Source organism: Ornithorhynchus anatinus, chromosome 4, assembly GCF_004115215.2.
Source record: "Ornithorhynchus anatinus isolate Pmale09 chromosome 4, mOrnAna1.pri.v4, whole genome shotgun sequence".
In the NCBI taxonomy this organism is placed as follows: domain Eukaryota; kingdom Metazoa; phylum Chordata; class Mammalia; order Monotremata; family Ornithorhynchidae; genus Ornithorhynchus; species Ornithorhynchus anatinus.
This window is the reverse complement of record NC_041731.1, coordinates 19264338-19286480: the sequence shown is the minus strand read 5'-3', so window position 1 is coordinate 19286480 and position 22143 is coordinate 19264338. Positions and strand designations below refer to the sequence as shown.

The 22143-nt window shown below is 48.7% G+C and overlaps 1 long non-coding RNA gene across 1 annotated transcript; it reads left to right on the top strand.

Moving 5' to 3' along the window:
• Nucleotides 1-7165: 7165 nt before the first annotated feature.
• Nucleotides 7166-21123, top strand: LOC114811056. Its single transcript, XR_003758740.1, has 4 exons — nt 7166-7283; nt 19896-20086; nt 20257-20340; nt 20826-21123. It is a non-coding gene; the product is annotated as an uncharacterized LOC114811056 (long non-coding RNA).
• The last annotated feature ends 1020 nt before the right edge of the window (nt 21124-22143 follow it).

Here is a 22143-nt window from a genome sequence, read left to right as displayed (position 1 = left end):
ACTAAGCATGTTTTGCAGACCAAAGAGGGCCAGGAGAAGGCATTCTGGCCATTTCAATCCAGTTTCAGAGCATAATTTTACTCATCTGTTTTTCAGCATCCCCTTGTACTCTTCTACCAGTCCTGCAGACTGTGGGTCATAAGGTCAATGGACATAAGTTTTACACCCAGTTCTATACAGATATCTCCAGCTATTTGGCCAGTAAAATGAGTCCCCTGGTCACTACTGATATTGGCAGGCTAGCCGAACTGGGGAATAAGTTCCTTTAAAAACAATTTTTCTACTGTCATGCAGTCTGCCTTTCATCAGGGGAATGCCTCAACCCATCTTGAAACAGTATCTATTATCACCAGAACAAACCCCAAATCCATCACTCTAGGCATATGAATAAAATCAACTTGAATGTTAACAAAGGGGCTCCAAGGAGTTGGGTGTGCTGTGCAGGGAACCTTGGTGATTTTCCCTACATTAATGTAGTTGACATATTAGGCACCTTGAGACATACAGGCTAGTTAGGTGTGCTATCCTGTGTGCAACCCAGAGCCACGTAATGAAGTCCACCACCCCACTTTTGTCCATGTGGACACGACCATGATTGCCTTTAAAAATGTTGCAACAAGGGACTGTTTTGCATAGCAGTTCCCACAGTTATCAGCAAACCTCATTGTTGCCAAGGGGAACCAAAATGATGCACAAGCCCAAAGGCATACAGTAGTCAGTATAGATTATTGGGCTCTGTCTGGAGGCCAGAATTCAGACAGAAGTAAGAGCAACTAACTCTGCCTGTTGTACAGAAAAAGGGGGAGGCAGGAACTGGGATTACAGAATAGCAGACTCAGAGCAGACAGCATAGCCAGATTGTGTAGCCCTTCATCATCCTGAAGGCAAGAGCCATCAGCGAAAAACAAGAGATCAGGGTTTAGCGAGGGCTGGTCCTATAAATCTGGGCGTGGTCTTATTAAGGGATTAATGGCAACCTCGCCAGCATGAGATTCCCGCTTCATCTTTGGTTGGCAACAAGGTGGAGGAGTTTAGGGTAGAAAAACACGTGATGGTAAAATTGGGGGAGCTCAGGAGGAGAATCTCGTTGTTAATCTGCCTAGTTGTGGAAAAGGGATGGGTGCGCTAACACAAGAGAAGTGCCGCTATGGCATAGGGGTCAGCGACTTGGAGTGGATGTCCCAGGACTAGGTCCTCAGTGGCTCCCACTGCTCGGGCGGCTGCAGCAACCGCACAGAGACATGGCAGGAAGGCTGCCGTCACTGGGCCAAAGATGGCGCTATAGTAAACAAGGGGTCGTGGGAATCTATCCCCATGTTTCTGGCTAAGAACAGCCTTTTATTCTGCACAAAACAGGGTGACTGGCCTAGAAAATTCAGGTGATCCTTAAAGAGGGATGACAGAGAGGGCCCACTTTGAATCTGTAAGAGATTTCAGCCTTGGCCGCCCACGAAATCGGCTCCTGGGGGCCAGTAGCGAGGGCCTGCAGTGGCCTGGTCCTTTCAGAACAGGATGGGATCCACTGGCAGCAGTAATCCATCGTCTAACGAAAAGAATGAGTTTATGCTGGGCTTGAAGGGTGAAACACCTTCAAAACAGCTAAGATATGGTCAGGGAGCCACCGAGTTAACGGCTATGAGGTCTTGTAGCTCTGCCCTGCTCTTGCTCAGGCGAGATAGGGTGCTGGGTTATTTGAGGAAGGGGCTTGTTGGAGATCTAAAATTACCCATACAGGGGGCACGGCGATGGCCAAACCTACCTCCTTAGTATGGCTTGATCACAGAGAAAGGGGTAAAGCATCAAGAACAGGACTCCAATCTGAATGTACCTTCTCCTCAATAGGTAGCACAGAGAAAAGTGATATTTCTTGGTAGGGGCAGTGGAGATTTATAAGAATCCCTTCTGGGGTGCACTGTAGCAAGCAACTGAGTTTCCCCAGCAGGTAGAGTCCCACTGAACGAAAGATGAAGGGGTGTTGGGTTACCAGCTCTCCTAGCCCTATATTGATTCAGTAACACCGGCAGTTACGGGAACATTAGCTGCTCCAGTAGTTGGGAGAGTGTTCCCTGAAATGGGGCAACTGGGAGAGGCAACCGCTGAATGGTGGACTGTGTGGCTCTGGTATCGAGTAAGAAGGGAAGCGTCTTTTCCACTATGTTGCATTGAACTGTTTGGCCCCAAGAAATAAGTATTACTGGTATTTGGATGAAGATGAAAAGTCCCTCGCCCTTCCCCCCATATCCTCATTCCTGCTGCTACTTTCCCAGGAAAATGTGAAGGGGCATCTTCCTACATTTTGTTGGGTTAAAGGGACATTTATTCTTCCAATGACTCTCTTGGCCGCAGTAAAAACCAGGCCCTCTAGGGCCTTTCTTCTGAGGCAGGGGCAGAAGGCGCACCTCATGGGGCCATCTGCTGGGTCTGTTCAGAGCCTGGCTTTCTCCTGGCCAATGGGCCTGAACCTGTAGGGTCAACGACTTGGCTTCTTAATGTTCTTTCTTTTGTTCCTGGTTGGAGGACACAGTGTTTGGCTACTTCTACTAATTTCTCAAGGAAGTCTGCCTGCCACCATACATAGCTTATTATTATAGATTAACTTTAGTTGGACTTGGAGATTCTGAGTTAGGCCTTCCACAACGGTGGCCCCCAAGGCTTGTGGGCACACAGCCTTAGTGACTGGTACACCTGAATGCTGTTCAGAAATTTTGCCTGATCTTTCCGTATATGCCCCAGGACTTTCTTCTTTCCCTTGCTTACAGTTACTAAATTTTGACAAGTCAATTTTAGGCTGACCGACCAAGATGATTGTTCCTAACAGCTCTTCACGATCGCATTGAAGGTCTGTATGATCTGCCTTATGTCCTGTGGACCAGTTTGACCCCTCGAATAATTCTTTTTGAATATCAGGAGAAATTATGAGCAGTAATAGCTGGTTCATATTGGCCCATTCAGAGTTGTATCACTGAATTATGGTGGCAATTTCTTTCGTAAACCTTGCTGACTTTTCCTTTATACAGGCCATTCTTCACCAGGACATTAAAATGACCAGGGGTCCAAAGGACATGGACCCGCACTTGTTCTTTTTATCCACTTGGGACCATTCTTAGGGGAACGGATGGAGCACCTTGTCCCCATGTGCCTACCTTCATTTGAATTACATATGGCGACTCACGAGCATATTGCCAGGATTCCATGTTTACCCGATCTGAGGACCCAGAGACCCTCATGGGAGGGAGAGGACTGGGAAGGGATGGATGGGGGAAGTGGAGGAGAAGGAATAAGGAAGCAGCAGAGACAGGAGTATGGTGATTAGAACATCTTCTTCATTCTCATCCTCACCATACTCGGTTTTGGCGGTTGACAGTACAGGCGAACAGTTGGGGTGAGGCAACGGTCAGGTGGTAAAGAGACTCTTAAACCCTGTTCTTCAGCTATTTTGAATTGTTCTTTAAGTTTTGAATTTGAATCTAAGTCAAATTCTCTAAGTCAAAGAGGATCCTCCTTCCAGAAACTGTTTCTCTGGATCATCCCATGTATACCAATGTCAAGCATCTAGATAATGGTATACATAAACTGAGCTAATGAGCCCATATGGGGCGTCTCCACAGAGCTTCCCACCCTCATCACACACAAACACATAAAATACACTCACAAGATAAGATGTGGTTAAAAAGGGAAAGAGTTAGAGACCAGGGGTATGGAGGGATTTTAGCAGTTTATCATAGGGGCTAGCAGGGAGTTTTTCTCTGGGTAAGTCAGATGAAAGGTCTCCAGTCGGTCTTCTGACAGCTAACAGACAGGCTCTCGGCATCCTGACCACTACTATAGCTCCCGACATGGTGCAATGATTATTATTCAGATACTTTGGGCCAATTTGCACACTTAGTCCCTTAGGTGAAGTAGGGACAAGTGGCCCAGCATATTCCCCTTCTTCCACTCTCATGCTTGGCCAGAAATCTTTCACACTCACATATATAATAATGATGGTATGCTGACGTGGGGTCAGATAGGAGTCCAGCATGTCCCTTAACTTCCCTAATTTACTCGGTTTTTGAGGGGTCTGCCCCCATACGATTCTTGAAGGGTTCTCCCCCAGATCAGTTCTAGAGAGGTCCATCCCCGTATTGGTTCATATGGGGTCTGCCCCCCAAAAGAATATGGTTATTATGGGGTCCTCCCCCAAGAAAATTATCAATTCCCCCTTTCCTTGATGTGCTGGACTGAATGAGATCCACAGTGGCCAGAGAGATCCTTAGCCTGGGATCTTGTGGACCGGGAAGGTTCTCCACCAAGGAATTTTAAAAGGCTCCCTGACCTAGGTGTGCACTGCACAGCAGGGAGACATCGGTCTGGGCCTGTGGGGCACAGGGAGGGAGGAAGGAAGAGTACAAATCCAAGGGCAAGGGCAATCAGTAGTATTTATTGAGCAGTTACCCTATGCAGAACACTGTACTAAGCTTTGGGGAAAGTCCAGTATAACAATATAGCAGACACATTCACTGCCCATGACAAGTTTACAATCTACGGGGGAGGCAGACATCAGTATAAATGAATGAAATACAGACTTGGACATAAGTGCTGTGGGGCTGGGGGTGGGGGTTGGTGAATAAAGGGAGCATGTCAGGGTTTGCAGGAGGGAGTGGGAGAAGATGATATGAGAGCTTTGTCAGAGAAGGTCTCTTGGAGGAAATATGCCTTCAGTAAGTCTATGAAGGTGGAGAGAGCATTGATCTATTGGAAATAAAGAGGAAAGGACTTGCCAGACCAGAGACAGAACGTGGGAAAGAGGTTCGGGCAAGATAAACGAGATCGAGGGGCAATTAGTAGGTTGGCATTAGAGAAGCAAAGTTGACGGCCTGGGCTGTAGTAGGAGAGTAGCGAGGTAAGGTAGGAGAAATGGTAATGGGCCGATGGTAAGGGGTTTGAGTCTGATGTGGAGGGGTACAGGCAACCACTGGAGGGTCTTGAGGAGTGGGGAGACATGGACTGAATAGTTTGTAGAGAAAGGATCCTGGCAGGAGAGTGAAGTCTGGACTGCAGTGGAGAGAGACAGGGGGCAGGAAGTTCAGCAGGGAGGTTGATGCAGGAATCACGGCGGGAGAGTGTATATGCTTGAATGGGAGCAGTTTAGATGGAGAGGAAAGTGCAGATTTTTAGTGATGCTGTGAAAGTTGACCTGACAGGATTTAGTGACAGATTGAATATATAGGTTTACTGAGAGAGATGAGTTGAGGATATTGCCAAGGTTATGGGCTCGTGAGTCGGGAAGGATGGTGATGCTGTCTACAGTGACAGGAAAATCTGCTGGAGGACAGTGTTTGGAAGGGAAGATGAGGAATTCTGGTTTGGACATGTTCATCTTGAGGAGTCAGCATGAAATCCAGGTAGTAATGCCCTGAAGGCAGGAGGAAATGCGAGACAGCAGAAAGGGAGGAACATCAGGGCTGGAGAGGGAGATTTGGGACTCATCCCTGTGGACAAAGGAATTGAAGCCGTGAGAGTGAAAATGGTCTCCAAGGGAGTAGGTGAAGATGGAGGATGGACGGGGACCCAGCACTGAGCCTTAAGGGATCCCCCTTGTAAGGAGGTGGGAGGCAGAGAGGCAGCCTGTGTAAGAGACTAGGAATGAGCAGACAGATTAGAGGAGAACCAGGAGAGCACATGTAACCAAGGTTTGATAGTGTTACCAGAAGGAGGCGATCCTTAGTGTCAAAAGGGGCTGAGAGGTCGAGGAGGATTTGGAAGGAGTAAAGACCAATGGATTTGGCAAGGAGATCCTTGGTGACCAAGTGTGATCTCCCTAAAATCTCCCCTGCTTATCTCTAGTCCCTTGCTTCTTTTGCCCCTTCATCCACTCTCCCATATTTCCTAGCAGGATCTCAAAACGAAATCTCCCTTCACCACTCAAAATCCACCCCTTCCACCTGTGCTTACTCCCCATCCCTTCGCAGCTTGTCAGAACACTTGGCCCCTCCCTTCTTCCCTCCTTGACCCCCATCTTCAGCTGTTTGCTTTCCAGTGACTTCTACCCCATTGATTTCAAACATGCCCATGTCTCCCCATCCTAAAAAAAACATTCCTTTGACCCTATGGCTCCCTCCAGTTATCGCTGTATCTCCCTCCTACCATTCCTTTCCAAACTCCTTGAGCGAGTTGTCCACAACTGCTGTTTCAACTTCCTCTCCTCCAGTTCTCCCCGTGACCCCCTACAATCTGGCTTCCTCCCTCTTCAGTCCACAGAACCTGCTCTCTCTGAAGTCACCAACAATCTCCTCCTTGCCAAATCCAATAGCCTCTACTCCATATTGAGTCTCCTTGACCTCTGCCTTCGACACTGTGGACCTCCCCCTTCTCCTGGAAACATCATGAAATCGATAATCCCCACACAGACTCTGGGCAGGTGACGCCCACGACGCCTCCCTTTGACACATTAGCCCGTGGCCGTTGGGCCCGATTGACTCTGGCCACATGTCTGAGCCCAAGGTCAGGTGATGTCCCGCCCACTCGTGGCAAGTCCCTCCCCTTTCATAATATCTCCCCCCACACCCACCTCCTTCCTCAACAATGGTGTCTATGGTGACGAAGCTCCCTCCCTCAGCCCCCCAGCTCCATTGGGCCCTGTCAGTCTGAGAGAGCTCAACCAGAAACTGTGTGGCTACTAGGCGTGATCTAATTGTTTCGGTGGAACCTACGTGAATTGACTTAGCATTAATCATAGAGTCCGTGATTCACTTTGACCCTGCTGAGGAGCGTCTGTGGGCTCGGGTGCTTGGGTGTACCCTGGGCGGGGAGTCTGGAAATGGGGACCACATGGCTGGGTTGGTGTCCCCAGGCTGGCGTGTTGGGGGAGGGTCTTGCTCCACACTCTCCAAAGCCTGTTATCCAAGGCCCAGTGTTCCCTGTGAAGGAGCGGCTGGGCAGGGCAGGGTATCAGTGGAGCGCTTCCTGTGGGCAGAGCACTGTACTGCGCACTGACAAGGCACTCCTGGGTGTGAATCAGGCCCGGTCTTCGTCCCTCGGGCCTCCCGGTTTAACAGTGTCATTTGCGGGGAGGGGTCCGGTATAGACTCATCGGTAGTGACGAAACGACACAGTGTCGGCCCCGGAGGCGACCAGTGCAACATGGGGAAGGAGTGACGTGGCTGAGAGCGAGGGGCCACAGCTTTTTCCCGCTGATGGCAGGTTTTCCCACCAGCCGGTCGCTTTCTTTCCAGAGCCACCATGGTGGAGTGCGCCTGGCAAGTCCAAACCAGCAGATTCTGCATTTGCCGATGGGGAAGGTGGTGAGTCCAAGTGCATGAGGGATTGTACCCAATGTGCTTATAGGGCATCCATCTACCTTGGTATTTGGTAAAGTGATTGACACACAGTAACCACAGAGAAGTGTGGTTGCCTGATGGATAGAAGGAAGGCCTGGGAGTCACAAGAACATGAGTTCTTATCCTGGCTCTTCCACCTGTCTGCTGTATGACCTTGACCAAGTCAATTTGCTTCTCTGTGCCTCAGTTGTCTCTTCTATAAAATGGGGATTAAGTCTGTGAGCTCTGTGTGGGATATGGACTGTGTCTACCTCATCCGATTGTGTCTGCCCTAGCTTTTAGTACAGTGCCTGGTATATATTAAGTGCTTAAGAAATACCATAAGAAAAACAAATGAAAACAGGAGGGAGGCTGGGAAAAACCCAGTGAGGGAGGGGGCCCGGCTTGACGATCCTCTCCTTTAATTAATTAAGCGAGCTCTTTACTGAGTGTTTACGGTATGCATACCATTGTACCAAGCACTTCCCTGTCCCTCCAGCCCCCCTCGGCTGTCAGGAATCCTGGGGAGAGTCAGCCTGAGAGAAGGAGAAGCCCTGTCCAAAGGATGATGAGGGGAGAGTCAGTCAGGGGGCAAGTCAGGTAGGGGAGGGTCAGATATGGGGCTGCTCTAAGGGGACAGTCATTCATTCATTCTTTCATTCATTCATTCAATCATATTTATTAAGCGCTTACTGTGTGCAGAGCTCTGTGCTAAGCTCTTGGAAAGTACAATTCGTCAAGACAGAGAGAATTCCTCCCCAACTACAGACAGGGGAGAGTCAGCCAAGGGGAGAATCAATCGAGGGGAGACCCCGCCACCTAAAACTCAACATGTCCAAAACTAAGCTCCTTATCTTCCCTCTCAAGCCCTGTCCTCTTCCTGACTTCGCTATCACTGCGGATGGTACGACCATCCTTCCCGTCTCTCAAGCCAGCAACCTCGGTGTCATCTTTGACTCGGCTCTCTCATTCACCCCACACATCCAATCCCGTCACCAAGATCTGCTGGTCTCATCTTTATAAGATCGCCAAGATCTGTCCTTTCCTCTCTACCCAAACCGCTATCTTCCTGGTACAAGCTCTCATAATATCCCGGCTGGATTATTGTGTCAGCCTGCTCTCTGATCTCCCTCCTGTCTCTCCCCGCTCCGGTCTATTCTTCATTCCGCTGCCCGGCTCATCTTCCTGCAGGAACGCCCTGGGCATGTCACTCCTCTTCTTAAAAACTTCCATTGGTTGCCTATCAACCTGCGAACGAAACATAAACTTCTCACTCTAGGCTACAAGGCTCTCCATCACCTTGCCCCCTCCTACCTCTCCTCCCCTCTCTCTACTGCCCACCCCGCATGCTCCACTCTTCTCCCCCTCACCTCCTCAACGTTCCCCGTTCTCGCCTACCCGCCATCTATCTATCTGTCTGTCTGTCTGTCTGTCTGTCTATCTATCTATATCTATCTATCTATCTACCTATCTGTGCGTGTGTGTGTGTGTGTGTGTGTGTGTGTGTGTGTAGGCACGTGCACAAGGGAGAATGTACGCATTTAACCCTCTTGATTAGATGAAGCAGGGAATGAAAACTTTCCTGCTGTATACAGTGGTGGTTGGGTTTCACTTTCAACTTGTCAGCGAGGGCCCGGCCCAATAGGAACTCTCGGTTAATTAGGGCTGCAAGTGGGGACTCTATATCCAAGGATCACTTCCAAGGGGAGCAGGAATCTGGATGAGATGAAACTTTAGCAGCCTGGGGAAGGCCAGGCAGGGCAAAGATCTCAGTCGGGTCTCATGACAGTAATGATAATAATGAAGATCGTATTTTTTATGCACTATTTTATAGATACTATATTAAGCGCTGGTGGCTCAGTGGAAAGAGACCGGGCTTGGGAGTAAGAAGTCAGGGGTTTAAATCCCAGCTCGGCCGCTTGCCAGCTGTGTGACTTCGGGTAAATCGCTTCACTTCTGTGTGCCTCAGTTACCTCATCTGTAAAATGGGGATTAAAAACTGTGAGCCCCACGTGGGAAAACCTGATCACCTTCTATCCCCCCAGCGCTTAGAACAGTGCTTTGCATTTAGTAAGCGCTTAACAAATACCACCACCATTATTATTATTATTGTACAAGGTAACCAAGTTGGACACAGTCCCTGTCCCACATGGGGCTCACTGTCTCAATCCATATTTTACAGATGACGTGACTGAGACACAGAGAAGTTGAGTGACTTGCCCAAAGTCAAATAGTAGTCAAGTGATGGAGTCAGCCTAAGAACCCACATCCTCCCAATCCCGTGTTTTTCCCACTAAGCCATGCTGCTTGTCCCCATCATAACCAACCTCAGTGGTCTTGTGTGATTCATTCATTCATTCATTCATTCATTCAGTAATATTTATTGAGAGCTTACTTTGTGTAGAGTACTATACTCTGAGCACTTGGTAGGGTGCAGTATAACCAGCTAACTGTTTAGAGGGGGAGACAGGTATTAATATGAATAATTTACAGATATGTACAAAAGTGCTGTGGGATTGGGAGGGGCCATGAATAAAGGGAGCCAGTCACGGAGATGTAGAAAGGAGTGGGGAAGAAGAAAGGGGAGCTTAGTCAGAGGCAGATGTTAAAGGCTGGCACAGAGTAAGAGCTTATGAACTGCCATACAGATGAAGGTTCTCTTTATGTATAAAGGAAGGTAGTTTTACCCCACTTCAGAACACAAGACAATGTCCTGGGGATCCAAAGGGTTCCAAAATCTGATATTTACAATGACTGAGACAGTACCCAGAAGAAAACAGGGATGTGCCTGGCACACAGTAAGCGCTTAACAAATACCATAATTATTTTTATTTTTATTATATTTTGGAAGAAACACTTTTATCAGTTGTGTGGTTTATCCAGACTATGCAGCTTTTTCATCTAATTTTGGAAAGTCAGTGAACAGATATGTGAACCTCCCTTGATTTTAAGGAACTCAGTCTGTGCTCAAGATAAACTTCTCCCAATTCTTTTCAGGATACAGAAGATGATGAAACCTATTACTGCTACCAATCAATCAATCAATATCATTTATTACATGCTTACTCTGTGCAGAGAATTGTACTAAGCACGTGGGAATGTATAACATAACAGAATTGGGAGATGTGATCCCCGCCCATAAGGACCTTATGGTCTACTGTGTGCAGAGCACTGCACTGAGTGCTTGGGAGAAGACAATAGAGTAAGTAGATAAGACTCTTGGTCTCAAGGAGCTTAGAGTCTACTCTGTGAAGAGCACACATGTCATAGTCACGATCCCTGAGATCTTTGCCCCGCCTGAAATCCCCGAGGCTACAAAAGAGTCACTTCATCTAGATTGCTGCTCCCTTGGATGAGATCCTTGAAAGCACCTCATCCAGATTTCCCTGAGATGAGATCCTTGGACGTCCCTCACCTAGATTTCTGATCCCCTCTGGCCAGAATCATAGGTTCATCTCCCCCAGTGGGCAGCTCTAAGAAGCCGGGAGCTCCTTCTGGGTCGGGCACTCACTGATAACTTCATTGTGAAACCAAACCGCCACTGTATACAGCGGAAAGCTTCATTCAAAACGTAGTCTAATTCTAAGAAGGGGAAAATTAATACACACACCCACACAAATTACGACAAATTTAGCTACCTATCTACTGGTTTCGTGCAGATGGTCCCACGTCGGAGGAATTCAAGGAGTCTGGCTCCGTGAAGCACATCGTCGTGGTTCAAGTGCTAGGTGATTTGGCCGCGGTCCGAGCGACGGGTCCTTTCCCCCTTTTATCGATTATTTGTGGAGGGGTTTGCAGCGGGGCATCCTGATTCGCTTCTCCAATTGCCTGCTGTCTCAAACTCGTTACCAGGAGAAGTCAAGGGGGACAGTTAACCCTCCCCACCGCGCGTACCTGCGGGCTCATCCGGCAGTCTTTTTCCTGCCCGAGAGCAGGGCAGTTCAGCTCCTCCCCAAACTCCTCTGCAAGGCAATTCTGTTTCTAATCAAATTCCTCCTCAAATTTCTCAGCAAGACAATTCAGTTTCTCCTCAAATTCCTCCTCTGACGTTGTTGCTTATGGAGTCAAAGTACAGTCTCTTATGAAATGCCCTCTGTGTTAAAAGATGAATTCACTCTTGCTCACTGCAGTCATGTCTCCCCTATCCTAAAAAAACCCTCCCTTGACCCCAAGGCTCCCTCCTGTAATCACCCCATCTCCCTCCCACCATTCCACTCCACACTCCTTGAGCAAGTTGGCTATACCCACTGTCCCCACTTACTCTCCTCCCATTCTCTCCTTGACCACCTCCAATCTGACAATAACCATCTGCATTCCACTGAAACCATCCTCTCTAAGGTCACCAATGATCTCGTTCTTGCCAAATGCAAAGGCCTCTACTCCATCCTAATCCACCTCGACCTTTCAGCTGCCTTCAACACTGTCGACCATCCTCTTCTCCAGGAAACATTACCCAGCCTCGCCTTCACTGACACTGTCCTCTCCTGGTTTTCCTCATATCTCCCTGGCCGCTCCTTCTAGTTTCATTCTCAGGCTCCTCCTCTGCCTCCCACCCTCAACAGTGGGAATCCCTCAAGACTCAGTTCTGAATCCCCTTTCATTCTCCAGCCACACCCACTCCCTTGGAGAACCAATTTCCTCCCACGGCTTCAACTCCCATCTCTCTGCAGATGTTTCTCAGATCCCTTTCCATCCCTGATCTCTTTTTCTCTCTGCAGTCTCACATTTCTGCCTCTCTTCAAGACTTCTCTCCTTGAATGTCCTCCTGTTACTTCAAACTTATGTTCTAAGCAGAACTCCTTATCTTCCCACCCAAACTCTGTCCTCTCTTTGACTTTCCCATCACTGTAGACAGCAACACCTTCCAGGCTCAAAAGCCTCACAAACCTGGCATTATTCTCACTTCATCTATCTCATTCAACCTACATTTAATTCTTAATTGAACTTTCATTCAACCTGTCACCAAATCTTGTTAGTTCAACCTTCAGAACATGGCTAAAATTAGCCTTTTCCTCTCCATCCAAACTTCTCCCATGCTAATTCAAGCCCACCTCGACTCCTGCATCAGCCTCCTCACTCACCTTCGTGCCTCCTTTGTCTCCCCACTCCAGTTCATAGTTCACTCTGTTGCCTGGATCATTTCTCTAGAAAACCATTTGCTCCACATCTCCCCACTCCTCAAGAGCCTCCATTGGTTTCTCGTCCTCTTTCACATCAGACAGAAACTCCTCACCATTGGCTTTAAAGCTCTTGGTCAGCTCACCACCTCTTACTTCACCTGGCTGCTCTCCTCTTACAACCCAGCTTGCACATTCCATTCCTCTAATGCCAAACTCCTCACTGCTCTTCTATCTCGTTGATGACTTCTCTCCCAAGTCCCGCTTCTGCGCTTGAATGCCCTTCCTCTTCATATCCGACAGACAATCACTCTCCCCGCCTTTAAAGACTTACTGGAGGCACATCTCCTCCGGAAGGCCTTTCTCTCATTCATTCATTTATTCATTCAATCGTATTTAGTAAGCACTTATTGTGTATAGAGCACTGAACTAAGCGCTTGGGAAGCACAGTTCAGCAACAAATAGAGACCGTCCCTGCTCACAACGGGCTCGAGCACTGTATTAAGCGCTTGGGAAAGTATAATGCAACAATAAAGAGTGACAATCCTTGCCGATAACAAGCTCTCATTTGCTTTTCTCCCACTTTGTCATCCTGATTTGCTCCTTTTATTCAGCCCTCAATCAGTTCCACAACATTTATGTCCATATCTGCCATTTACTTATTTACATTAACGTCTGTCTCCCCCTCTATATTGTAAGCTCCTTCTGGACAGGGACTGTGTCTACCTTTTCTGTCACACTGTTATATTGCACTTGCCCAAGCATTCAGTACCATGCTCGGCACACAGTAATTAAATAGAACTGATTTATTGAGTCTTACTCACAATACTGATTGAAAGGAATCCACTGGTTTGAGGGTCCACAAATCCCATTTGATCTTGGGTTTGTCCCTAAAGCCCTCTGGGAGAGTGGGAACCCATGTCTCTGGGGAGACAAAAGAGGAATCCTCATCAATGGCAAAATGATGTCACCCACAATGACCATTTCCGAAGGCAGGAAATCAGTCAACATGGTGAAGCTTGAGCCCTCAAAATTTCCTTAGAACAGCTTCTGGCCTAGTGGATGGAGCCCAAGTCTGGGAGGCAGAGGCCCTGGGTTAGTAATAATAATGATAATAATAATAATTATGATAATGGTATTTGTTAAACACTTACTATGTGCCAAGCACTGTTCTAAGCGCTGGGATAGATACAAGGTAATCAGGTTGTCTCACGTAGGGCTCACACTCTTTATCCCCATTTTACAGATGAGGTAACAGAGGCACAGAGAAGTTAAGTTACTTGCCCACAGTCATACAGCTGATGAGTGGTGGAGGGGGGATTAGAACCCAAGACCCCTGGCTCCCAAGCATGTGTTCTTTCCACTAAGCCACACTGCTTCTCAAGGTTCTAATCCTTACACTGCCACTTTTCTGCTGTATGATCCTGGGCATATCACCTCTCTGGGCCTCAGATCCCTCATCTACAAAATGGAGATTCAATCCCTGTTTTCCCTCCTACTTAGACTGGGGGCCTCATGTGGGACCTGAAGATCTTCTGTCTACCCCAGAGCCTAGTATAGTGCTTGGCACATAATAGGTGCTTAGCAACTACTACAGTCATCGTCATTATTCATTCAATTGTATTTATTAAGAGCTTACTATGTGTAAAGCATTGTATTAAGCACTTGGGAAAGTATAATGCAACAATAAGAAGTGACAATCCTTGCCTACAACGAGCTTATATCTAGGGGGTGGGGGGTGGGGGGCTGTGTGTGTGACAGACATCAACACAAATAGACTCCAGTAAAAATAAATAAAATTACAGATATATACATAAGTACTGTGGGAGTGGGAGGGGGGGAAAAGGAAAGGGAGCCATTCAGGGAGATGCAGAAGTGAGTGGAAGATGGAGAAAAATGAGGTTTAGTCTGGGAAGGCCTTTTGGAGGAGTTGTGCCTTCAGTAAGGCTTTGAAGGGGAGGGGGATATTTGATAAGTATTTTCACTCATGCAATTATTTTGAAGTTTAAAATCTTTATTTTTTTCGAGTGCTGGGCTTTTATGTTTCTCACCAATAAGAGGTTTAGAGCAGGGCCTAGTGGCAATAGAGCCCGGGCCTAGGAGTTAGAAGTTCGGGAAGGTCCAGGTTCCTGAGGGGAAGGCAGCAATTGGGCTCAAAGTGTCTGGCCTCTATATGGGTAGCTAGTGTCCAGGGTCTTGAGAGCTGGACAGGAGCCCGGGACCTGACTCGTTTCTTCCCAGGAAAAATGGGCGGGCAACAAGCTGCCACACACAGCTGTATTTGGGGGGTCAAATGCCCATGACTTCAGGGAGCAATTAGGCCTCATGGCTGCAGGGAGCAATTAGGGTTCATGGCTGCAGGGAGGTTTTAGGGTTCTCAACTCTAGGGAGCATTTAGGGTTTGAGTCTGCGGGTAACATTTACATTTTGCAGCTGCAGGGAGCATTTTGGGTTGACAGCTGCGTGGAGCATTTAGGGGTTCAGGATTATGAGACAGGCAACTGGTCAGTCCCCCTGAGAGAGAGTGTTGGGATGGGGGCAGAGGAGTGCAGGAGGACTCCCCAGGAGGGGGCAATTGGAACCAGGGTTATGAAACCAGCAGGTTCAGGGTGGGAGGTGGTTGGTGACATGACCCCGGGGTGGGGGCCAGCCTGGGGCCATCACTGGGAGTACCATCTGAGTCCAGGGGAGATGTGGGCATGCCTTGCAAATGTTGAAGGACTGGAGTGATGCACACCTGGCCACCAGATATTAAAGGAGTGGGGAGATGCAGATGTGGCTGGTGCATGATGTAGGATGGGGGCGAATGGGACATGGTCAGCAGATGGTTTACACTGGGAACAATGTGGAAGTGGCCAGCAGAGCTTTGTGGATAGTTGACATGTGGACCTGACCAGCAGGTGTTACAGGAAGGGGGGGCGGGTCCATTCGTGGCTACAGACTTTAAAGGAATGGGGTGATGCAGTCTTTGCCCACACAAGTCAAAGGAAAGGGTCAATATAGATGTGGCTGATGGACATGTAAGAATGATTAGACTGTAAGCCCGTCAAACGGCAGGGACTGTCTCTATCTGTTGCCGACTTGTTCATCCCAAGCGCTTAGTACAGTGCTCTGCACATAGTAAGCGCTCAATAAATACTATTGAATGAATGAATGACGACGCTGCTGACATGGCTGGCAGACATTAAAGGAGGGAAGTGATGCAGACGTGGGTGGAAGATGTGGAAGGAAGGGGAGATAGAGACGTAGCCAGCAGGCCTTAAAAGAGGGGGGCAATGCATACGTGCCCAGCAGATATTGAAGTTGCAGCCGAACCAGTCGTGGTCAGCAGAACTTTAAGGACAGGGGCAATCAAGTCATGGCCACAGACGATAAAGGAATGGCGTGAGGCAGATGTGGCTGGCAAATGATAAAGGACTGGGGCAATTTGGGTGTTGCCGGCAGGTGTTTAAGGATATGACCGGTGGATGCTGAAGAACAGGGGCTATCTGGACATGACCAGCCAACATGAGAGGATACATGTGATGACAACATATTCAGCAGATATTAAAGGACCGAAGTGATGTGGACATTTCTGGCTAATGTTAAAAACTGGGGAAGATGTGGATGTGACTGCCTGATGTTCAAAACTGGAGGGTGATGCGGACACTTCTAGCTGGTGTTAATGGTCGGAGACAATGTAGACTTTGCTGGCTTTACGTTTAAGGATGAGGGCGATGTGGATTTGGACAGCGGATATACATGGACAGGGGCAATGTGGACATGGCCAGCTGACATTAAGGGACGAGGGTGGATATAGAAGTGGCCATCTGACATTACAGGACTGAAGAGATCTGGGCATGGCCAGCTGATGTAAAAGGAGTGCATCTATCTGGATGTGACCAGCTGGTGTTGGACAGCAGTGTTGTAGACATGACATATGGGCAGTGTTCCTGCGAGGGTTAGGAGAAACCAGATTCCCTGGGCTATGGTAGGGCCGAGCTTCCCATTGCGGTCGGGAGTTGGGGAGGGCAGGGGCATGGGGTTCCAGCTGGGCATCCCTGGGGTCCCGGGAGAGGGAGGCATCGTGTTCACTCCCCACCCTGGTGATGCATCCTGGTCTTCACCCTCAGCCCAGAACCCCCTCTTATCCTTCTTTCTGATGCCTTCTCCTGCTTTGGGCCAAATCTTTCGGGGTCTAAGGAACAGAGCCCTCAGCCCTCAGAACATTACCCCCTGTGTCAGCCTCTTGGGAAAGCATATGCTAGTTCCCTCTTCTTTCTCCTGCTCCTGCTCTTTTTCTGTCTCCTCCTCCAAATCCTCCTCGTCGTCCTTCTCCGATTCCTCCTCCTTGAATTCATTCATATATTCATTCAATCATATTTATTGAGCACTTACTGTGTGCAGAGCACTGTACTAAGCAATTTGAAAATACTATTCAGCAATAAAGAGAGAGAATCTCTGCCCATACCGGGCTTATAGTCTAGAGACAGATATCAAAACAAGTGAACAGGCATCAATATAAATGAATAGAATTATAGATATGTCCATGTATCCTAAGTGCTGTGGGGCAGGGTTCGGGGGGGAAGAGCAAAAGGATCGAGTCAAGGTGACGCTGTAGGGAGAGGGAGCTGAGGGAAAGGGGGCTTATTTTGGGAAGGTTAGGGTTGAAGCCAGTAGTGAGCAGTTTTTGTGTGATACGGAGGTTGACAGGCAACCACTGAAGGTTTTGGAGGGTTGGGGGAGGGGAGTGGTGACATGCCCTGAAGGTTTCTGTAGAAAAATAATCCGGGCAGCAGAGTGAAGTATGGACTGAAGTGGGAAGAAGCAGGAGTTTGAGAGGTCAGAAAAGCAGATGATGCAATAATCCAGTCGGGATAGGATGAGTGATTGTATTAATGTGGTAGCGGTTTGGATGGAGAGGAAAGGGCAGATCTTGGTGATGTAGTGCAAGTGAGACAGGTAGATTTGGTGACGATTGTATCTGTGGGGTGAAGGTGAGAGCGGAGTCAAGGATGACACCAAGGTTGCAGACTTGTGAGACGGGAAGGATGAGAGTGCTATCCACAATAATGGGAAAGATCAGGAGAAGACAGAGTTTGGGAGGGAAGATAAGGAGCTCTGTCTTGGAGATGTTGAGTTTGAGGTGGCGGGAGGACATCCAAGTATAGATGTTCTGAAGGTAGGAGGAGACGCGAGTCTGGAGGGAGAGAGAGATAATGGGGGAAGAAATATAGATTTGGGTGTTATCCACGTAGAGATGATAGTCGAAGCCGAGAGAGTGAATGAGTTCTCCAAGGGAGTGAGTGTAGATGGAGAATAGAAGGGGACCAAGAACTGACCCGTTAGAAACCCCTACAGTTAGGGGATGGGAGGGGGAGGAGGAGTCCGCAGAGGAGACTGAGAATGAATGGCCAGACAGATAAGAGGAGAACCAGGAGGGGATGGAGTCCGTGATGCCAAGTTTGGATAACATGTTGAGGAGGATGGCTGACAGAGTCAAAGGCAGTTGAGAGGTCGAGGAGGATTAGGATGGAGTAGGAACCTCTGGATCTGGCAAGAAGGAGGTCACTGGTGACCTTTGAGAGGGCGATTTCAGTGGAGTGAAGGGCATGGAAGCCATATTGGAGGATGTCCAGGGGAGAGTCGGAGGAGAGAAATTTGAGGCAGCGAATGTAGACGACTTGCTCCAGGAGTTTGGAAAGAAGAGGTAGGAGGGTGAAGGGGCGATAACTGGAGGGCCTGTTTGATCAAGGGAGGGATTTTTAGGATGGAAGAGACTTGGGCATGTTTGGAGGTTGGAGGCAGTGGGGAAGAAACCACTGGAGAGCGAGCGGTTGAAAATGGTAGTTAAGGAGAGGAGAGAAGTGGTGAGAGTTTTTATAAGTTGCTAAGAAAGAGGGTCCGATGTGCACGTGGAGTGGGTGGCACTTGAGAAGAGGCAGGAGATCTCCTCTGAAGATACTGCTGGGAAGGATGGGAAAGTTGAAAAGGGGGCTGAGAGGAGAGTGGATGGAGGAGGGGGAGGGGTGATTTGGGGGAGCTCAGATCTGATGGTGTTAATTTTCTTAATGATGTAGATGGCTAGATCGTTGGGAGCAAGGGATGTGTGTGTGTGTTGGGGAAAAGGGCGGCGGGGAGGGTCGGGCAGGGGGACTAAGAAGGAGTTATATATTATATAATGTTAATAAGCAGGTGATGCCCAGCGTAGAGTGTTGACTCGTCCTTGGGTCAATCAAATCAAAAAGGCTAGTGGCAAGGAGATTCCAGAGGCTCTTGGTCCAAATTTCTCTGAAAGGGTGGAGGAAGTGCTGTGGATGGCCAATTTGGAGAAGGGTGGAGCTGTTATGGGGGAGATGGGAGAGCAAAAGCCTGGGAAGAGTAAATAACTGAACAGCATGGTTGGGCTGAGCAGGTGTGAATGCAGGTAGCAGCTAATAGCAACACAGTGAGAACAAGGGCACTGTTACCCGGTGAGGGGGGTGGGGGGAATCAGTCACATCCAGTCTGAGCACAGGGAAGGAGGGAGTGGGGGCTCCCCAAAGATGATCGCTTCTGGGCTGGGGGGAGTCGTTGGGAACATATTGTCCCGCTCCCTGGGCGCGGGGGCGGGTGGTGGGAAACGGGACTGGGAAACACAGTGTCCCAAGGGCCTGGTTGGCTACCTGGACGCTTTGAGTGCTGGTTCTAGTGATCATGGTGGGGTGGTAATCCAGGGGAGTTGGATGGTCTGCAGAGAGATGGGGGATAATTCTGGGAGATAGACGAGGTACTGAGGGGCTTTGGGGCCTGTGACTGGGGTCGGGGGGCGGTCTTCGTTGTCGGTGTCGTCGGGCGGGGGTGCAGCTGCCCGGGAGGGGCAGACGACCATGAGCCTGGAGGCAGGTCATTGGAGTCTGATAGCGGGCTTCTCGGGAAAAGAGATCTCGGCGCTTCCGTGGGGGCGTCCGGAGGGAAAAGATCCTACTGGGAACAGGGGGACCGACGGTCCGAGGGCACGGCTCCTTGGGAAAAGAGGTCTCAGTGCTTCCGCACAGACGTCCGGGGAGGAAATCAAAATAATAATAATAATGGTGGGATTTCCTAAACGCTTACTATGTGCAAAGCACTGTTCTAAGTGTTGGGGGGATACAAGGTGATCAGGTTGCCCCACGTAGGGCTCACAGTTTTAATCCCCATTTTATAGATGAGGGAACTGAGGCACAGAGAAGTTAAGTGATTTGCCCAGTCACACAGCTGGCGAGCGGCGGAGCCGGGATTAGAACCAATGACCTCTGAATCCCAAGCCAGGGCTCTTTCCACTGAGCCACGGAAAGACCCTGCTGAATGGGATTATCCCCCTCCAGGCACCTTTCTGATGTCGTCCCGATGTCCCTGCAGTTGCCCATGTTGACTGCCATGTAGTCATACCCAGGAGACATACTTCACTCGTTTCCGTTTCCAGATTTCATATCTGCTGTCCTCCCTTGGCTTTCTCTGATGGCCTTTCCCTGTGTTTCAGGTTTCCGTCCCAAGCATCGGTGTTGGCGACCCCGAAGGGCTAGATAGGATGGAGAAGAGAGAGCAGAGAAGAGTGAAAAGACCAGATCACCAAGCTGCTCCTTGACAAGCTGTTGGCTCACTTCAAGGTCGGTGGACACTGACACAATGACACAAGTGCTCGTTGCCTCCCTGGACTTGACACCCACTCAGGTGAGTGCCCACCTTGGGCTCCAGGGGTTCTATGTGGAGGGAGGAAGCCCGGGCCTAAGGGCAGAGACTGCCACCTTCAGGTAGCGCTGATCCAGACTGTCTACAGTCTGGGAAGGGGCAGAGCCCCGGAGATGGCCAAAGACGCTCATTTGTATTCTTGCCCATTTCAGGTCGTCAGCTGGTATCATCTCCAATGCACTCAATACTGAAAGTGTCCCTGGAATGGCCAATGAGGAGAGACAGGAAACTTCACGGTAAGTATACGTGGCCCCACTCACTGCCGGCTGGAAATAGGGGTTGGAAATCAAGAAACCTCGCTGGTACGAGTAAGGGTTGAGGTCCGACAGTCGCCGGAGGGCTCCTCGATACCAGAGGAGAATCCAGAGGTCCTGAGCTTAGAACAGACCTCCGAATAGGCAGCCGACCACGAGTAAAGGTGTCGGGGCTTCTGCCAGACATTCTGTTCTCAGGAACTCGTCAAGGTCTGTGAAAGACCCAGGTTTCAGGATTCCATTTAAGATACACGAGGCTCTCCTCCAGCAACTCCATGCCCCGTGGTCCTAGGGCAGCATGTTCATGTTCGAAAGGTCTTCCAAATGATACCGGGATGCATTTGGTTTGGGAATGGGTAACCCGAGGCCAATTCCTTCTCTTTCTCTCTCGCTTTGACAATATCTCTCTATCAATCTCTATCTCCTTCTCTCTCTCTCTCTTTCTCTCCACCCGCTCTGTCTTTCAGGGTGAATGGATCCCAGAAATATTCCTGCCAGGATCCTGCATGTCATCTCTACAGGTCAGGACAGAGGATCATGCATTTACTCTGCAGATGACATGGGAAAATCAATGGATGTTGAATGCTGCTGCATTCCTCTCTGTTTAGGGCACCGGCTTCCTGTTGCATTCTCTGAAATGGTGGTTGTTTGGTTCTTAACGGCTGAAATGTCTTTTCCAGAGTGGTGGAGTGTGGCAGAGAGGGAGGCTGGAAAGTCGAAAAGTGAGAAGGTTTTTTTTAAGGTTTTCCAAATCAATAAACTCATCTTATCACTCATTCTATCACTCTGGGGATCCTGTGTGATGTTTCTAGAAAGATGAACACTTGTTCCTTGCCTATGCGAGAACTGTTACCCCTTAATAAATCTCATCTGGGCGGGGGCCCGCCAGGTGTGGAGTGCAGCCCCTACTGGCCCAGAGTGGGAGAAACTCCTCTTCAGATTCCTGTATTGCCTGCACACACTCGTTTTATTGAGTTCGCAGCATCTGACAGGCAGAACCGGTGAAAGAGATCACGTAAAACACAAGGCGGGATATTTGCCACTGATATTTGAGAAATGGTAGAAATGGAGGAAGCCTCATATTTTTATCTAGTCCTCCAGGGAGGCCTTTAACTCGTGAATGTGAGAATCAGTCATGACGTATGAACTCACCACCCCGTCTCTTCGTCCATTAATCATTTTTTTTCCATCGGTATTGAGGGCTAAATTCTCGGAGGTGAAATAATCCTCTTTCATCCCAGTCAGGAACATGACACCTTACCTGATCAAATTGGGCACGTTATACAGGTGCCAAATCCATTGATTTGGGTGCTTCAATCAAAGGGGAAGTTCTAGTTACTCTGTCAAATGAGAGATAAGACTGCAACGTGAAGGGCAGGGAAATTTTCAGGTGCTTTGAAAGAAACCAACAAAACTGTCAAGAGAGGCAGGCTCAAAATTACCAGATCTACCATCCCTGTCCCATTCATGATACTGAATCCATGGCATTTCTTCGATGCTTATTGTATGAAGAACCCTATTCTTAAGGAAACATTATCCTCTTATGGAACGTTTCACTGTAGACCATGTAAACATCATCCTTCCTGTCTCACAAGTTTGGGCCCTTAGCTTTTCAGTGACCCCTCTCTCTTATTCAACCCACATATTCAATCTATTACTAAACCCTCCCACTCAACCTTCACAACATTGTTAAAACCTGTGCTTTCCTGTCCATCCAAACTGCTACTCTGTCAATCCAAGCACTTTTCCTATCCGTCTTGGATTACTCTGTCAACCTCCTTGCGG